General features: G+C 46.2%; 1 protein-coding gene across 1 annotated transcript in view; it reads left to right on the top strand.

Moving 5' to 3' along the window:
- PA2G4 (proliferation-associated 2G4) overlaps positions 1 to 20099 on the top strand; it is a 61926-nt gene that overhangs the window by 25170 nt on the left and 16657 nt on the right. The gene's annotated exons all lie outside the window — the stretch shown is intronic.

Raw genomic sequence — 20099 nt, 5'->3', positions numbered from 1 at the left:
CTCGGTTCCGGAATCAGAATCCGGAGACTCCGACGTCGAACAACAGCAACAAACTGTGAGTAAGACGTCAAAGTAAAACCATCGACAAAACGAAAGCCCAGGGGACGCCACTGCCAACAGGCCATGGCTCGACCCATAAAACAGGCGACCCGTCGAAGGCGCCGAAAAAGGGCACGCCCATAGCGAAGACACCCGACTCCGGTCGAGGGACCGCCATGGAGCAACCTCGGAGCCGAGAAAGCGGCTCCGAGAGACAAAAACAAGATACCGGCACCGAAAAACATCGGCACCGAGAATCCATGCCGAAAGGAACAAAAATTCTGTCGGTGCCGAAACCGAAAAAAGATTCTCTCTCGGCGCCGAAAAATACCACACCTTCATCCTACTCAGAGGAACAAGGAATAAGTGGCCAGATGCACAGATTTGGACAAGAGCTCCAAAGTGTAGAATCAGACTACACACAAAAGAGACTGTACATCCAGCAAGACACAGGGAAGATATCAACCCTTCCCCCAATAATGAGGAAAAGAAGGATCAGTCTCCTCAAGGATGACGCACAACCACAAGCCAAAGTGGTCAAAAAAGTCACGCCTCCGCCCTCTCCACTACAACAGGCATCGCCGGCGCAAACACCGCCACAAATGCACTCACCAGCGCAAACTACCATAAGTCAAGATGATCAGGATCAAGACGCTTGGGACCTATACGACACCCCAGTGCCGGACAATGATCCAGATTCATACCCCACAAAGCCGTCACCGCCAGAGGACAGTACCTCATACTCACAACTGGTGGCTAGGGCTGCAGAATTCCACAATGTCCAACTGCATTCAGATCCTATAGAGGATGATTTTTTATTTAACACCCTCTCGGCTACACATAGCCAATATCAATGTCTCCCAATGCTACCGGGGATGTTACGGCACGCAAAACAAATTTTTGAAGAGCCCGTAAAATCAAGAGCCATCACCCCAAGGGTGGATAAAAAATACAAACCACCACCCACAGATCCAGTGTTTATTACTTCGCAGTTACCACCTGACTCCGTAGTAGTAGGGGCAGCTCGCAAAAGAGCAAATTCCCATACATCTGGTGACGCCCCACCTCCGGACAAAGAAAGCAGAAAATTTGATGCGGCAGGAAAAAAAGTAGCATCACAGGCAGCCAACCAGTGGCGCATCGCAAATTCTCAAGCGCTGCTGGCCTGATATGACCGCGCTCACTGGGATGAGATGCAACTTCTCGTAGACCATCTTCCCCAAGAATACCAAAAAAGGGCGCAGCAAATAGTTGAAGAGGGACAAACGATCTCAAACAATCAAATCCGCTCTTCACTGGACGCAGCCGATACTGCAGCGAGAACAGTCAACACTGCTGTCACCATAAGGAGACACGCTTGGCTCCGCACTTCAGGCTTCAAACCTGAAATCCAGCAGGCTGTCCTTAATATGCCCTTCAACGAAAAACAACTTTTTGGCCCTGAAGTGGATACAGCCATTGAAAAACTTAAAAAGGACACGGCCAAGGCCATGGGCGCACTCTACTCCCCGCAGAGCAGAGGCTCTTTCAGAAAAACTCCATTTAGAGGGGGGTTTCGTGGCCAACCCAGACACCACCAGCCAACAAACAAGAACCACACCATATCAGGGTTCCTTCCAAAGGGGAGGTTTCAGGGGATATAGGGGGGGTCAATTCCCAAGGAGTAGGGGAAGATTCCAGACTCCAAAAACACCTCCACCTAAACAGTGACTTTCAAGTCACGCAACCCCTTCACTCAACACCAGTGGGGGGAAGACTAAGCCAATTCTACCAATCTTGGCAACAGATTACAACAGACAATTGGGTATTAGCAATAATCAAACATGGCTATTGCATAGAATTCCACAACTTCCCACCAAACATCCCTCCCAAAACACGCAAAATGTCACCACAACATTTAGAACTTTTAGGACTAGAAGTTCAAGCACTACTGCAAAAGGATGCAATAGAGTTAGTACCAGTACAACAAAAAAACACAGGAGTTTACTCCCTGTACTTTCTAATTCCAAAAAAAGACAAAACATTAAGACCAATATTAGATCTCAGGACACTAAATACCTACATCATATCGGACCATTTTCACATGGTCACACTACAAGACATCATTCCACTGCTCAAACAGCAAGATTACATGACCACATTAGACCTAAAGGATGCGTACTTTCATATACCAATACAACCTTCTCACAGAAAGTACCTACGGTTCGTATTCAAAGGAATACATTACCAATTCAAGGTGTTGCCATTCGGAATAACAACTGCACCAAGAGTGTTCACAAAATGTCTAGCAGTAGTAGCAGCACACATCAGGAGACAACAGATACATGTGTTCCCTTACCTAGACGATTGGCTAATCAAGACCAACACAGTAAAAAAATGCGCAAACGACACCACATTTGTCATACAAACCCTTCACAAACTGGGGTTTTCCATCAACTATACAAAATCACACCTAGAACCGTGTCAGACACAACAATATCTAGGAGCAACCATCAACACATCAAAAGGAATTGCCACTCCAAGTCCACAAAGAGTGCAGGCATTCCTCAAGGTAATAAGTGCTATGTTTCCAAACCAAAAGATACAAGCAAAATTTGTGCTAAAACTTCTAGGCATGATGTCATCATGCATAGCCATTGTCCCAAACGCAAGACTACACATGCGACCCCTACAACAGTGTCTAGCATCACAATGGTCACAGGCACAGGGTCAACTTCAAGATCTGGTGTTGGTAGACCGCCAAACATACCTCTCGCTTCTATGGTGGAACAGCAAAAATGTAAACAAAGGGCGGACATTTCAGGACCCAGTGCCTCAATACGTTATAACAACAGATGCTTCCATGACAGGGTGGGGAGCACACCTCAATCACCACAGCATTCAAGGACAATGGGATATACACGAAACAAAATTTCATATCAATTACCTAGAACTGTTAGCAGTATTTCTAGCGTTAAAAGCCTTCCAACCCATAATAACACACAAATACATTCTTGTCAAAACAGACAACATGACAACAATGTATTATTTAAACAAACAAGGAGGAACACACTCAACACAATTGTGCCTCCTAACACAAAAAATTTGGCAGTGGGCGATTCACAACAACATTCCCCTAATAGCACAATTTATTCCAGGAATACAAAACCAACTAGCTGACAACCTTTCGCGAGACCACCAACAAGTCCACGAATGGGAAATTCACCCCCAAGTTCTGAACAAGTACTTTCAAATTTGGGGAACACCCCAGATAGATTTGTTCGCAACAAAAGAAAACTCAAAATGCCAAAACTTCGCATCCAGGTACCCACACCGCAAATCACAAGGCAATGCTCTATGGATGAGTTGGTCAGGGATATTTGCGTACGCTTTTCCCCCTCTCCCTCTCCTTCCATATCTAGTAAACAAGTTGAGTCAAAACCAACTCAAACTCATACTGATAGCACCCACATGGGCAAGACAACCTTGGTATACAACTCTACTAGACCTTTCACTAGTACCGCATGTCAAACTACCCAACAGGCCAGATCTGTTAACACAACACAAACAACAGATCAGGCATCCAAACCCAGCATCATTGAATCTGGCAATTTGGCTCCTGAAATCCTAGAATTCGGACACTTAGACCTCACACAAGAATGCATGGAGGTCATAAAACAAGCTAGAAAACCTTCCACTAGACACTGCTATGCATCTAAGTGGAAAAGATTTGTTTACTACTGCCATGCCAATCAAATACAACCATTACATGCCTCTACTAAAGACATAGTAGGATACTTACTACATTTGCAAAAAGCAAATCTCGCTTTTTCGTCTATAAAAATACACCTCTCAGCAATATCTGCTTACCTACAAACTACTCATTCATCGTCTCTATTTAGAATACCAGTTATTAAAGCATTCATGGAAGGGCTAAAAAGAATTATACCACCAAGAACACCACCAGTTCCTTCATGGAATCTTAACATCGTCTTAACAAGACTCATGGGTCCACCTTTCGAACCCATGCATTCCTGTGAAATGCAATATCTAACCTGGAAGGTCGCATTTCTCATTGCAATCACATCCCTCAGAAGAGTAAGTGAAATACAGGCATTTACCATACAAGAACCATTTATTCAAATACACAACAATAAAATAGTTCTAAGAACAAATCCAAAATTTCTGCCAAAGGTAATCTCACCATTCCATTTAAATCAAACAGTAGAATTGCCAGTGTTCTTCCCACAACTAAATTCTGTGGCTGAAAGGGCACTACATACATTAGACATCAAAAGAGAACTAATGTATTACATTGACAGAACAAAGCTAATCAGGAAAACAAAACAACTGTTCATAGCTTTTCAAAAACCACACATAGGAAATCCAATCTCTAAACAAGGCATTGCTAGATGGATAGTCAGATGTATTCAAACATGCTATCTTAAAGCCAAAAGAGAATTGCCTATTACACCAAAGGCACACTCAACCAGAAAGAAAGGTGCTACAATGGCCTTTCTAGGAAACATTCCTATGAGCGAAATATGTAAGGCTGCAACCTGGTCTACGCCTCATACGTTTACTAAACACTACTGTGTAGACGTACTAAATGCACAACAAGCTACAGTGGGCCAAGCTGTACTAAGAACATTATTCCAAACTACTTCAACTCCTACAGGCTAAACCACCGCTTTTAGGGGAGGTAACTGCTTTATAGTCTATGCCAAACATGTGTATCTGCAGCAACATATGCCATCGAACTGAAAATGTCACTTACCCAGTGTACATCTGTTCGTGGCATTAGTCGCTGCAGATTCACATGTACCCTCCCACCTCCCCGGGAAGCCTGTAGCCGTTTAGAAGTAGATCATAAATCTTAAACATCTGTACATTTGTAAATAATTATTATAAACTCTTAACGTACATACATATTCACTCCATTGCATGGGCACTATTTATACCAAACAACTCCATCCTCACCCTCTGCGGGGAAAACAATCTAAGATGGAGTCGACGCCCATGCGTAATGGAGCCGAAGAGGGAGGAGTCCTTCGGTCCCGTGACCAAAAAAGACTTCTTCGAAGAAAAACAACTTGTAATACTCCGAGCCCAACACCAGGCAGCGGACTGTGCCAAACATGTGAATCTGCAGCGACTAATGCCACGAACAGATGTACACTGGGTAAGTGACATTTTCATTTCATATTATTTATGAGCTGCTGCAAATCTGCTATCACTGAAGTAGAGGAATCGGAGAGCCATAAGGTGTTGCCGAACTGGAAAAGCATGGCAGAGTTTATCGTTTGAGATTTGAAAGCGGGTACTAACCATTGTCTTGGATTGTTTGACATCGCAACTAAAGTACCAACACATGTTGGAGACCCTCTAGGGTCCGCTCAACTGAAACATTTGATTCTTAATAATTTCTGAACCCTCAAATTTAGACGGTCAAAACAAACTTTATTCGCCTGCCATGCAACCATAAAAGTAGAAATAAATAAAACTTCCTGAGTATAATCACAGTAATCCTTTAAATATCGTGAAAATAAGTGTTCGGTGGCATGTGTAGCTGCAGATACACATGCTGTGCATAGTCCGCCGTCTGGTGTTGGGCTCGGAGTGTTACAAGTTGTTTTTCTTCGAAGAAGTCTTTTCGAGTCACGAGACCGAGGGACTCCTCCCACTTCGGTTCCATTGCGCATGGGCGTCGACTCCATCTTAGATTGTTTCTTTTCCGCCATCGGGTTCGGACGTGTTCCTTTTCGCTCCGTGTTTCGGGTCGGAAAGTTAGAATCTCGGGAAAATTCGTCGGTATTGTTTCGTTCGGTATCTGGATAGTTAGGGCAAATCAACACCGAACCTTCAAGAGCTCCGGTAGCCCTTCGGGGTATTTTCGATCCCCCGTCGGGGCCTGGTCGGCCCGACCGCGTGCAACACGAAGACTGATGGAACGGGGTTCTGTCCTAAATGCCACAATAAATATCCTTATACAGACCAACATTTGGTCTGTAACTTGTGCCTGTCCCCCGAGCACAAGGAGGAGACGTGTGAGGCATGTCGCGCGTTTCGGTCGAGAAAAACGCTCAGAGACCGAAGAGCCAGGAGGTTGCAGATGGCGTCCACGCCGACAGGACAACAACGGTTCGAGGAAGAAGAAACTCTCTCCATCCACGAGTCGGATTCCGAAGAATTCGACGTCGAAGAGCAACCAACCGTGAGTAAAACGTCGAAACAAAGATCACACGAAAAAACAGACAAAGCCCAGGGGACGCCACTGCCAACAGGCCATGGCTTAACCCATAAAGTAGGTGACCGTCCATCTGCACCGAAAAAGGGCGAGCTGGTGCCGAAGTCGTCCGACTCGGGTCGAGACACAGGCACGCAGCAATCTCGGGACCGAGAGAGTGGTGCAGAAAAGGGTCGACACCGAGATAGCGGCACCGAAGCTGCTCGGCACAGACACAGCGGCACCGAAGCTGCTCGGCACAGACACAGCGGCACCGAAGCTGCTCGGCACAGACACAGCGGCACCGAAGCTGCTCGGCACAGACACAGCGGCACCGAAGCTGCTCGGCACAGACACAGCGGCACCGAAGCTGCTCGGCACAGACACAGCGGCACCGAAGCTGCTCGGCACAGACACAGCGGCACCGAAGCTGCTCGGCACAGACACAGCGGCACCGAAGCTGCTCGGCACAGACACAGCGGCACCGAAGCTGCTCGGCACAGACACAGCGGCACCGAAGCTGCTCGGCACAGACACAGCGGCACCGAAGCTGCTCGGCACAGACACAGCGGCACCGAAGCTGCTCGGCACAGACACAGCGGCACCGAAGCTGCTCGGCACAGACACAGCGGCACCGAAGCTGCTCGGCACAGACACAGCGGCACCGAAGCTGCTCGGCACAGACACAGCGGCACCGAAGCTGCTCGGCACAGACACAGCGGCACCGAAGCTGCTCGGCACAGACACAGCGGCACCGAAGCTGCTCGGCACAGACACAGCGGCACCGAAGCTGCTCGGCACAGACACAGCGGCACCGAAGCTGCTCGGCACAGACACAGCGGCACCGAAGCTGCTCGGCACAGACACAGCGGCACCGAAGCTGCTCGGCACAGACACAGCGGCACCGAAGCTGCTCGGCACAGACACAGCGGCACCGAAGCTGCTCGGCACAGACACAGCGGCACCGAAGCTGCTCGGCACAGACACAGCGGCACCGAAGCTGCTCGGCACAGACACAGCGGCACCGAAGCTGCTCGGCACAGACACAGCGGCACCGAAGCTGCTCGGCACAGACACAGCGGCACCGAAGCTGCTCGGCACAGACACAGCGGCACCGAAGCTGCTCGGCACAGACACAGCGGCACCGAAGCTGCTCGGCACAGACACCGCGGCACCGAAGCTGCTCGGCACAGACACCGCGACACCGAAGCTGCTCGGCACAGACACCGCGACACCGAAGCTGCTCGGCACAGACACCGCGACACCGAAGCTGCTCGGCACAGACACCGCGACACCGAAGCTGCTCGGCACAGACACCGCGACACCGAAGCTGCTCGGCACAGACACCGCGACACCGAAGCTGCTCGGCACAGACACCGCGACACCGAAGCTGCTCGGCACAGACACCGCGACACCGAAGCTGCTCGGCACAGACACCGCGACACCGAAGCTGCTCGGCACAGACACCGCGACACCGAAGCTGCTCGGCACAGACACCGCGACACCGAAGCTGCTCGGCACAGACACCGCGACACCGAAGCTGCTCGGCACAGACACCGCGACACCGAAGCTGCTCGGCACAGACACCGCGACACCGAAGCTGCTCGGCACAGACACAGCGACACCGAAGCTGCTCGGCACAGACACAGCGACACCGAAGCTGCTCGGCACCGAGAGGGCACGACACCGAAAAAAAGAAAGATCTCGTCGGAGCCGAAAAAAACTAAAGACACGGTTTCGGTGCCAAAACACCCGGCAACCGAACCGAAAACCAGTTCCTACTCAGAGGAACAATCACTGTCCTCCCAACTAAAAAGACAGATTTGAGGAGGAATTACAAACAACAGAAGTAGGTCACACGCAACAGCGGATCTTTATCCAAAGGGGTACAGGGAAGATCAGCACTCTTCCCCCCCAATCAGAAGGAAAAGGAAACTTGACTTCCAGCAACAAGACAAGCCACCACAAGCAACGGTGGTAAAGAAGGTAACTCCTCCACCCTCTCCACCACCGTCAACTCGTGTATCACCGGCACAGACTCCACCACAATCACCAGCTCATACCACCATGAGCCAGGATGATCAGGATGCATGGGACCTCTATGACGCTCCAGTATCGGACAATAGCCCAGAGTCGTACCCAACTAAACCCTCACCACCTGAGGACAGTACAGCATATGCACAGGTGGTAGCTAGGGCAGCTCAATTTCATAATGTATCGCTACATTCGAAGCCTATCGAGGATGACTTCCTCTTTAACACCCTGTCCTCCACCCATAGCCATTATCAAAGCCTTCCTATGCTCCCGGGAATGCTAAAGCACGCTAAACAGATTTTTAGGGAGCCAGTTAAAAGCAGAGCAATAACTCCCAAGGGTGGAGAAAAAATACAAGGCACCGCCCACAGACCCGGCTTTTATTACATCACAACTGACACCAGATTCAGTAGTCGTAGGAGCAGCTCGTAAAAGAGCCAAACTCGCATACATCAGGCGACGCACCACCTCCGGACAAGGAGAGCCGCAAGTTTGATGCAGCTGGGAAAAGGGTTGCTGCACAGGCTGCAAATCAGTGGCGCATTGCCAACTTGCAAGCACTCCTAGCGCGATACGACAGGGCCCATTGGGGCGAGATGCAGCATTTCATCGAGCACCTCCCCAAAGAATTCCAGAAACTAGCGCAACAAGTGGTTGAAGAGGGACAAAATATCTCCAACAACCAGATACGTTCTTCTATGGATGCAGCAGATACAGCTGCAAGAACAATAAATACTGCTGTGACGATAAGGAGGCACGCATGGCTGCGCACATCTGGCTTCAAACCTGAGATACAACAGGCAGTGCTCAATATGCCGTTTAATGAACAGCAATTGTTTGGGCCAGAAGTGGACACTGCAATTGAAAAATTAAAGAAGGACACCGACACAGCCAAAGCCATGGGCGCACTCTATTCCCCGCAGGGCAGAGGCACATTTGGCACATTTCGCAAACTAACTTTCAGAGGAGGGTTTCGAGGTCAAGCCACAGAAGCCAGCTCCTCACAAGCAAGACCACCTACTTACCAGGGACAATATCAAAGGGGAGGCTTTCGGGGCCAATACAGAGGGGGCCAATTCCCGGGGAAAATTTCAAGGTCCCAAAACCCCTCAAAATAAACAGTGACTCACAGGTCACACAACCCCTTCACACAACACCAGTGGGGGGAAGACTAAGCCAGTTCTACAAATCTTGGGAGGAAATAACAACAGACACTTGGGTCTTAGCAATTATCCAACATGGTTATTGCATAGAATTTCTCCAAATCCCTCCAAACGTCCCACCGAAAACACACAATATGTCAAAACAGCATATAGACCTTCTAGGACTAGAAGTTCAAGCATTACTGCAAAAAGACGCAATAGAATTAGTACCAAATCCACAAAAGAACACAGGAGTTTACTCGCTGTACTTTCTAATACCAAAAAAAGACAAAAGTCTGAGACCAATATTAGATCTCAGAACACTAAACACCTACATCAAATCAGACCACTTTCACATGGTCACGTTACAAGACGTAATACCACTGCTGAAACGGCAAGACTACATGACAACGTTAGATCTAAAAGACGCGTATTTCCATATACCGATACATCCCTCGCACAGGAAATACCTAAGGTTCGTATTCAAAGGAATACATTACCAATTCAAAGTGTTGCCATTCGGAATAACAGCGCCAAGAGTCTTTACAAAATGTCTAGCAGTAGTAGCTGCACATATCAGGAGGCAGCAAATACACGTGTTCCCGTACCTAGACGATTGGTTAATCAAGACCAACTCGCTAACAAAGTGTTCACACCACACAGATTGTTATACAAACCCTTTACAAGCTGGGTTTCTCCATCAACTATGCAAAGTCACACCTTTTGCCGTGTCAAACACAGCAATACTTAGGAGCGACAATCAACACTACAGAAGGGATAGCCACTCCAAGTCCACAAAGGGTTCAAACTTTTCACAAGGTGATACAAGCCATGTATCCAACACAAAAGAAAAGATACATGCAAAGATGGTATTAAAACTAGGCATGATGTCCTCATGCATAGCCATTGTCCCAAACGCAAGATTGCACATGCGGCCCTTGCAACAGTCCCTAGCATCACAATGGTCACATGCACAGGGTCAACTTCTAGATCTGGTGTTGATAGACCGCCAAACATACATCTCGCTTCTATGGTGGAACAGTACAAATTTAAACAAAGGGCGGCCTTTCCAAGACCCAGTGCCACAATACGTGATAACAGATGCTTCCAGGACAGGGTGGGGAGCACACCTCAATCAACACAGCATCCAAGGACAATGGGACGTACATCAAAGAAAGTTTCATATAAATCACCTAGAACTGTTAGCAGTATTTCTAGCGTTGAAAGCATTCCAACCCATGATAACCCACAAATACATTCTTGTCAAAACAGACAACATGACGACAATGTATTATTTAAACAAACGGGGGGGGGACACATTCGACACAGTTGTCTCCTAACACAAAAAATATGGCATTGGGCAATTCACAACCACATTTGCCTAATAGCACAGTTTATTCCAGGGATCCAGAACCAGCTAGCAGACAATCTCTCTCGGGATCACCAACAGGTCCACGAATGGGAAATTCACCCCCAAATCCTGAACACTTACTTCCAAATTTGGGGAACACCTCAAATAGATCTATTTGCAACAAAAGAAAACGCAAAATGCCAAAACTTTGCATCCAGGTACCCACACCGGCAATCCCAAGGCAATGCTCTATGGATGAATTGGTCAGGGATATTTGCGTACGCTTTTCCCCCCCTCTCCCTCTCCTTCCATATCTAGTAAACAGATTGAGTCAAAACAAACTCAAACTCATACTAATAGCACCAACATGGGCAAGACAACCTTGGTATACGACACTACTAGACCTGTCAGTAGTACCTCATGTCAAACTACCCAACAGGCCAGATCTGTTAACACAACACAAACAGATCAGGCATCCAAACCCTGCATCGCTGAATCTAGCAATTTGGCTCCTGAAATCCTAGAATTTGGACACTTAGGCCTCACTCGAGTGTATGGAGGTCATTAAACAAGCTAGAAAACCTTCCACTAGACACTGCTATGCAAGTAAATGGAAAAGATTTGTTTGTTACTGTCATAATAATCAAATTCAACCATTGCATGCATCTCCGAAAGATGTAGTAGGATATTTACTACATTTACAAAAATCAAATCTAGCTTTCTCTTCCATAAAAATACATCTCGCAGCAATATCTGCTTACCTGCAGATTACTCATTCAACTTCCCTATTTAGAATACCTGTCATTAAAGCGTTTATGGAGGGCCTAAAGAGAATTATACCACCAAGGACACCACCTGTTCCTTCATGGAACCTCAACATTGTCTTGACAAGGCTCATGGGTCCACCTTTCGAACCCATGCATTCTTGTGAAATGCAATACTTAACGTGGAAAGTTGCATTTTTAATTGCCATCACATCTCTAAGAAGAGTAAGTGAAATACAGGCGTTTACCATACAAGAACCATTTATTCAAATACACAAAAATAAGGTTGTTCAAAATCCAAAATTCTTACCAAAGGTTATCTCACCGTTCCACTTAAACCAAACAGTGGAATTACCAGTGTTCTTCCCACAGCCAGATTCAATAGCTGAAAGAGCACTACATACATTAGACATCAAGAGAGCGCTAATGTACTACATTGACAGGACAAAAGAAATTAGGAAGACAAAACAACTATTTATTGCCTTCCAAAAACCTCATACAGGAAATCCAATTTCAAAACAAGGTATTGCCAGATGGATAGTAAGGTGCATCCAAACCTGCTATCTTAAAGCAAAGCGAGAACTGCCTATTACACCAAAGGCACACTCAACCAGAAAGAAAGGTGCTACTATGGCCTTTCTAGGAAATATTCCAATGAACGAAATATGTAAGGCAGCAACATGGTCTACGCCTCATACATTTACTAAACACTACTGTGTAGATGTGTTATCTGCACAACAGGCCACAGTAGGTCAAGCCGTACTAAGAACTTTATTTCAAACTACTTCCACTCCTACAGGCTGAACCACCGCTTTTGGGGAGATAACTGCTTACTAGTCTATGCACAGCATGTGTATCTGCAGCTACACATGCCACCGAACGGAAAATGTCACTTAACCAGTGTACATCTGTTCGTGGCATTAGTCGCTGCAGATTCACATGCGCCCACCCTCCTCCCCGGGAGCCTGTAGCCGTTTAGAAGTAGATCTTGAACATTTGTACATTTGTAAATATATTACATTAAACCTTCATTTTGTACATACGTATTTATTCCATTGTATGGGCACTATTATTAGCATACACAACTCCTACCTCACCCTCTGCGGGGAAAACAATCTAAGATGGAGTCGACGCCCATGCGCAATGGAACCGAAGTGGGAGGAGTCCCTCGGTCTCGTGACTCGAAGACTTCTTCGAAGAAAAACAACTTGTAACACTCCGAGCCCAACACCAGACGGCGAACTATGCACAGCATGTGAATCTGCAGCGACTAATGCCACGAACAGATGTACACTGGGTAAGTGACATTTTCCATATAATTAACTTATAAAAACAGAACGTGCGCTATTAAAAAAAAAAAAAAAAAAAAAAAAAAAATCAAAAAAAAATCTAAGTGCTTTGTGTTCCCGATAGCAATGCTCCAGTGCATAATTCAATGGGTACTTAATAAAATAAAAGAACTGTGGCTTAATCGGGGTGCTTTGAACTTATAGAACATACAGCTGCCCGTAGGAAAGAGCTCACATAAAAACACGTTTCATGATCGTTAAGCTGTTTATATAAAAAAAAAAGCATGCAATGTGTAAAATCTCTGGATTTAATAAAAGGGATTAAAAACAATGTTGCATATTTCTGGTAAAACCATGATTTTTAAGTTTCTGTGCTTTACCTTTTTTCACTTGCTTCCTGCCCTTAGCAACATGTTTCAACATTAGTATTGGCTTGTGGTAAGCCAATAACTTAAAGGAGATATATATATATATATATATATATATATATATATATATATTTTTTTTTTTTTAAATTCCAGCTTCGGAATACTTAGACCTTTGTCACATATTAGACAGTTTTTAGTTATATTTCTATCAGGCGTGCCTCATAATTTTTCCAAATGGAAAGCCATATCAGCGGGGGCAAATTTGGATAGTCACTTTAAATAAATCTGCCCTAACTCAGTATGGCAAAGGAAGTGGAAGCGGGAACAAATAGAAGCTTCAGACGGAAGCTATTTTCCTCCACCTGTATAGTTGAGGGAGCTCGTATGCCCCAGACTCCCGCCCCATATGCAGCAACTGGAGAAAATTGAGAGGAATGGATTTGTAACTTGGGAGCAAATGCTCGACCCTCTGGTGGAAGCAGCAAACTAAAAAGTGAGTCAACAGCCCTCTATAGCTTAATCTTCGATCAGCTATGTCAGGTGACCCTAAGCTAGTGGAACTAAAAATCACCCCTTAATAAGAAAGTATTAAAACTAATTAGGTGGCTTGTTCCTACTGATATACTTGATAAAGGAATACTCTTTGGGCCGCAGGCCATAACACAAGATTTGGAAAGGTTTAGCAAGTGAAGGGTGCCCATAAAATCCATAAATGAATGGACCATCAATCGCAGGGCTCTAGGCATGCAAGCCAATAAAACTACATCAATTGCCTATAACGAGGCTGCGATGGGGAGCCACGAACCATAGGAACTTCTGGTGTGCATGATGTCAGATATGTACCAAGTTTATTAATGTACAGAGGGTGCAAGTACACAACCCTGTCTCACCCCGCTCTCAGTTTGAATTACCTTAGAGTTCACCGTTGTGGCAAAAACTCACTGTGGCTCAAGTGTTATCATGCATGGATACCAGTAGATGGAGAAGGGGCTTCACCATCGCCAAAATTGTCATAGACTTGCCCGGTTCACACAGTTGAACGCCATAGTACGATCCATAAATGCTAAATACATTGGTGTATGCTTTGACACATTATATTTGCCCAATACCAAGCTGAGATTCATACACTGCTCCAGTGTTACTACGTGTTCACAAAAAACATATTGATACGCGTTCAAAAATGTATTACCCGCCACCCACTCAATGCTGTTATTTAAAACCCTACCAAGGATTTTAGCTGGAGTATCGGAGAGAAATTGGCAGATTACCGAGTGAGGATCAATCTTTTTATATATTTTTTTTTTTAAAGATCGGTACAATGGTAGATAATGCCCAGGAATCTGGCAGGGATGCTTATTTTAAGCTGTTTTAAATGTTGGTCAGCAGGGGTGGCCATTGATCAACATTGAGTTTTTTTTTGTTTTTTTTTAAATCAGATCAATGGGTAAGCCACCCGGGCCAGAAGCCTTTCCCACTGCACTCTACTGTACTGCAGCAGAGACTTCGAATAAGGTCACAGTGGAGTTTAAATCAACTATCCTACTAGCACATGAAGCTGATTCCCTACTGAATGATACATGAAAATGTGCCTCCCATGCCTTAGTGCTTATGTGACCTCTAAATGACATCCCCTTTCTAGTGGTCGACTTCAGAGCTGACCCAGAGTTCCTAAACAGCTTGCTGATCTTTGTGATTGGGGAGTATGCCAAGTTATCCCTCTGCCAAAAGATCACCACCTCTGTTAATATTTTGTACTTTTTCTGCAAGCGATTCACCATTATTGGATCACTTCGATGAGCGGTTAGGGCCTTGCGTAGAGCTCGGTTATCTGCCGAACCTTCCTGGTCAAACATATCTGGGGGTGGGGCTAATTAGGCGGGATGTGGTAACTTTACTGGTTTCGAGAGAAGATTTTTAATATTTGAACAGAGACCCTCAAATAAGCTTACTACACTGCCTTTCCCATTAATGCCATCATCGGATAGCCCAAACTTGCTAGGTTACTCTGGATTATTTCAGGCAAGATTTGTATGGGATTTGAGAGTTTCCAACAGACAAACTGTCCGTAGAAGCCTGCAGGTTACTAAGTTCGAGTTGAATGTTGGGATCCGCTCTTGGTTACGATCAAATTTTTACAGGAAGGTGATCAACAAATTCCATAGACAATAGACCCTTATAATACCTGATCACATAGGTTAGCAGATACAAAGGTGTAATTAGTTCTAGATGAGCAATTTCTGCCCCTGAAAGTCGGCAGGCCTGTATCACCCATTCCCACCACTTCCAATACTTTGTATAGATCCAGAGATGACAGAAAGACCTACTGGATGGGCTGTTGAAAAAATCATTGTCAAAATTAGCAATTTCTCATACAATCCCCCTTTATAGAGCACCACCTGATAATTATTTCCTGTGGGGGGGGATCTACGACTTCAGCGTGGCCTCCTAAAGAAGTATTTACCCAAATGGTTAGGTCCCCTGAGGCATGACCTGAGCAGGATGGGGATAGCCAGTATATTAAAATATAATACCCCTCAAACATAATGGGGGTAAGGGCCCAAGTTTCTTCAAACATAATAACATCATACCCACATACGAAGGATTGCCAATCTTAGAGGAGCATTTTAGATTACAATCCTGTGATGTTCCAACTCAAAATCTTTATTGGGTGTCCCTTTACTCTGTTTATAGGTTCAAGTAAATTAGCGGGCTGGGTGGCTAACAAAGTCCTAGTCTTCCCAAGGAGTGAAGTCTTGGGTGCTCTTGGAGCATACTATATTGGCGTAACTGGTTGCGGGGTAGTAACCGAACAAGTGAGTCAGCCACATGACTTCAGATTGCTCAGTGGAGCAAAACATGTTTCCCAGAGGCAGAGGTGGGAAAGCCATTAAATTCGGGGAGCAGTGTTCACTACGGGTCAGCTGTCCTTGTGCCAGGGTCCATAGGGCCTGCAGCACAATCTTTAGCCTTTAAAAAGAGCCCAAAGGTAATGCCCAAGTGCCTCTGGGCCTTACTAGATTATGTAGATCCAGAGTAGACCGGATGCGTGCAGCTATAGTAGGAGTGTTAGTTTACTATAACGCAATCCCCCAGACCACCTCTTGATATCTGGACCCATCCAGCCTACCCTCCTTACCATGATGATTCAGTTGTGAACTTCCATACTAGTGCTGAAGTTTACCTTGAACCAATGTGGCACCTTGTTTTTAAGTTCAAGTTTCTGGGGTAGAGTTATTATATGGGGGTACATTCCCTAGAACAACAAAATACGTGTTTAATTCTGAAAGCAAATTAATTGCATCGTTTGCCCGACTACTTGGTGGCTGTGTCACCATGAGATAGGGCTTAGGGCATCCATGTGTATAAAAGGGGTCAAAGTTGTAAGCATGGCACTGGAAATGTTTCCTGGTGGTTGCACGAAAGATGGAAGTGCCTCTATGGAAATTACAGGCACGCACTGTGACAGAACTGGACTGATGGTTTAGTGTTAGTGTTAAAACACCCCATCCCATCTTCAGGGTTCTTGTCCTTATGTATTGCCACTAAACTGTTTAGCTGTGCCATTATTTGTGCAACAGTTTCTTCAATTAGGCATCATCTAGAAATGATTAGTTCATATTTGGTATTTCTTGTTAAATTCCTGAGCGGGTATCTGAACCCCTGCAGTCACCAAGTTGCTTTTCCACTTTGGGGCAACTGTATGTCGCTTTCACTTACAACTAGGGCTAACAATAGGGCTTATCTGATTATTCCCTACCCGGGAATTTTCTTCCTGAATATCACCCCTCGGTAGTAGTGAAAAAAACACCTTTGTTCTCAACATAAGTAACCCCACCTGTACGTACAGAGCGTGTATAGGGATCTATATTGCCTGCCTCCGCAAAACTAACAGCACAGGGCTCAAACAAGGATGGGTTCTCCCTTGAAAGTGATAACCATCTTTGTTGCCAGCGCAGTGGCTTTCGAAACTACAGAGACTGCCTGAGTCAAAAAACCCTCAGTAGTAGCAATTTTCAGTGACCTGTGGTGACCTTAAAGTCCCAATACCTGTCCTTTGTTTTCCCCTTTTCTAATCAGGGTAACACTACTGGTAACAATTTTATTACAGCCAAGCTAAGAGTAAAAGTCCACAGTTCTATTTCTAGCCCCAAGCCCAGTCCCTTGTCTACAAAAGTGGTGCAACAGTTGATCTCACACACACATTATCTCTCGCCCCCCCCAAAAAAAACAATATGCCAATTTGTCATTACTGTCAACTCCACAGGGCCCCTATGCAGTCATAGTTAACTATGATGCTTCTGTAGACTGGTGCTGTAGTATGCTGTGAGAAAGTAGCCTCTTTCTAGCATGGTTTACCCCCATTTTTGGCCTGTTAGTATATTTTTACTGTCCCATTGGGATACTGCTAGCCAGTTTGTGGCCAGCATGTCAGTATGTTTTACTGTTTTGTCCATATGCTTGACTGTCACTAGAGTCCTGCTAACCAGAACGCTAGTGCTTATGCTCTTTCTGATTCCAAATTTGTACTTGCATACTAGTAACCCAGTATTCCACTCTAAATTGACATACTCAACCCCCTTTAGAAGTCTGTAGTATATGGTACTTAGGTACCCTGGACATTGGGGTTCCAGGAGATCCTTATGGGCTGCAGCATTTCTTTTGCCACCCATAAGGAGCTCATACAAACACTTCTTCAGGACTGCCATTGCAGCCTGATTGAAATAGTGCACACACTATTTCACATCCATTTTCACTGCATCAGGTAACTAAGTCACCTATATGGCTAACCTTCAGTTCCTGAGGGCTAGGTGCAAAGTTACTGTAGTAGAGGTGCCCCCACGTTGTCCAGGACCAATTTTGCAGACTTAGTGAGTACGGGGACACCATTATAAGCGTGCACTAAATATGTCAATATTTATATGTAGCTTCACAATGGTAACTCCGAATATGGCCATGTGAGGTGTCTAAGACTGAGAAATTGTACCCTCAATCCGTTTCTAGTATTGGGTGCAATTCCATGCACCCTGGGGGCTCCACCATGGACCCCCAGTACTGCCAAACCAGCTCTCTGAGGTTTCCACTGCAGCCCCAGCTGCTGCCACCTCAGACTTTTTTCTGCCCTCCTGGGGCTTGAGCAGCTCAATCATAGGAAGGTGGAACAATGCTTTTCCTTTAGGAGAGGGGTGTTCCACCCGCCCCCATTGGAATGGGTGTCACAGGCATGGGAGGGGTATCCTCCCAGAGCCTCTGGAAGTTCTTTGAAGGGCAGAGATGGTGCCCTCCTTGCATAATCCAGTCTACACCGGTACCCCCCCAGTCCTTGCTCTGGCACGAAACTGGACAAAGGAAAGCAGAATGACCACTCCCCTGTCAATCACCACGCCAGGGGTGGTTCCCAGAGGTCCTCAGTGTCCCTGGGTTCTGACATCTTGTTTTCAGGAGGGCCAGGGAACTCTGGTAGCATCAGAGTAGCCAGTGCCAGAAGGTGACGTCAGAGACCCCTCCTGATAGATCCATTCCGGGCTAGGTGACCAATCCCCCTCTGAGGGTTATTTAGGGGGTCTCCTGTGGGTTTTTCCTCAGAATCTGTTTCGCAAGACTCCAGCCGGACTCCTTTGCAACCTGTGCTTCACCTTCTACCGTCGGATCAACTGCAGAACTGCTCCGGGAACTCCACAACTGCAACAAAGCATCCAAGAAGACTACTGCAACTCTAACTTCAGCTCCTGCCAGCAACTCTGAGGACTGCCTGTCTTCATCCTACACCAGAAGGACTAAAGGAATCTCCTGTGAAGTGATGGAGTCACTTCCCTGCTTCAGCAGGCACCTCTCTGCAGTGACAACCGGTACTCTGGGGCTCCTCATGTCGGCCAGCGTGATCCCTGGAACACAGGTGGTGGACCAAAGTGATCCTGACTGTCCAAAGATCCAGCTGTCCAAATTTGGTGGAGGTAAGGGCTTGCCTCACTGAGCCAGACAGTACCGCTGTGCACTGCGTGTTTTGCAGCTCCTAGGGCTTCTGTGAGCTTCTTTCAGAAATCCTTCATGCGTGGCATAACTCAGGTTCCCAGCACTCAATCCTGCGACGCTCAGCTCCCCGAGGTGAATGCCGTTGATGTGGGATCCCTTTGTGTAGTGCTGCGAAGACCGTGACTTAAAACTCCTTTTTCCTGGGACTCCTGTGGGTGCTGCCTGGTCTTCTGAGGGCTCTCTCGTGCTGAGATGCCCCCTCTGTCTCCTGTCCGATTTGAAACCCCCAGGTCCCTCTTGGGCCCAACTAGTGCCTTTTCCTGCCAACTGTGACATTTATGTGAGCCAAGGCTTGTTAGCTGAATCCAACAACGAAAACCAGCATGCATCCAACAACTCGATGTGGGACATCTCTTGCACCACGCAGGAACCCGCAGCTGTCATCTTTGGTGCATTTCTTGTGACTACTTCCAACTGGAGAATCCACTTTTGCACCTTCTTCCGGGTTAGCAGGGCCTGCTGTTCTTCCTGGACTTATCTGTTCTTGGAGTTGGTCTCCTCTCTCCACAGGTCTTCAGGTCCAGGAATCCATTGTTGATGTCTTGCAGTCTTGCTTGGTTTTTGCATAATCTTTTACCACGACTCCTAGTGTGTTCTGGGGAAACTTGTTGTACTTTACTCCTGATTTCCTAGGCTCTGGGGTGGGGTACTTTACTTACCTTTGGTGTTTTCCTACACTCCCAGCGCCCCTTACACTCTACTCTTATCTAGGGGGGGAACAGACTTTCGCATCCCACTATTTTAGTACATGGTTTGTGTTGCCCCTATGTCCATTCTAGCCTGTGGTGATTTTCACTGTTTGTGCTATTCTATGACTGTTTACTTACCTGATTTTGGTTACTACTGTATATTTTGTGTGTAATACTTATCTCCTAAT

Source organism: Pleurodeles waltl, chromosome 4_2, assembly GCF_031143425.1.
Source record: "Pleurodeles waltl isolate 20211129_DDA chromosome 4_2, aPleWal1.hap1.20221129, whole genome shotgun sequence".
NCBI classification, from domain to species: Eukaryota; Metazoa; Chordata; class Amphibia; order Caudata; family Salamandridae; genus Pleurodeles; species Pleurodeles waltl.
Note: the sequence above shows the minus strand (reverse complement) of the source record. Positions and strands in the feature narration are given on the sequence as shown.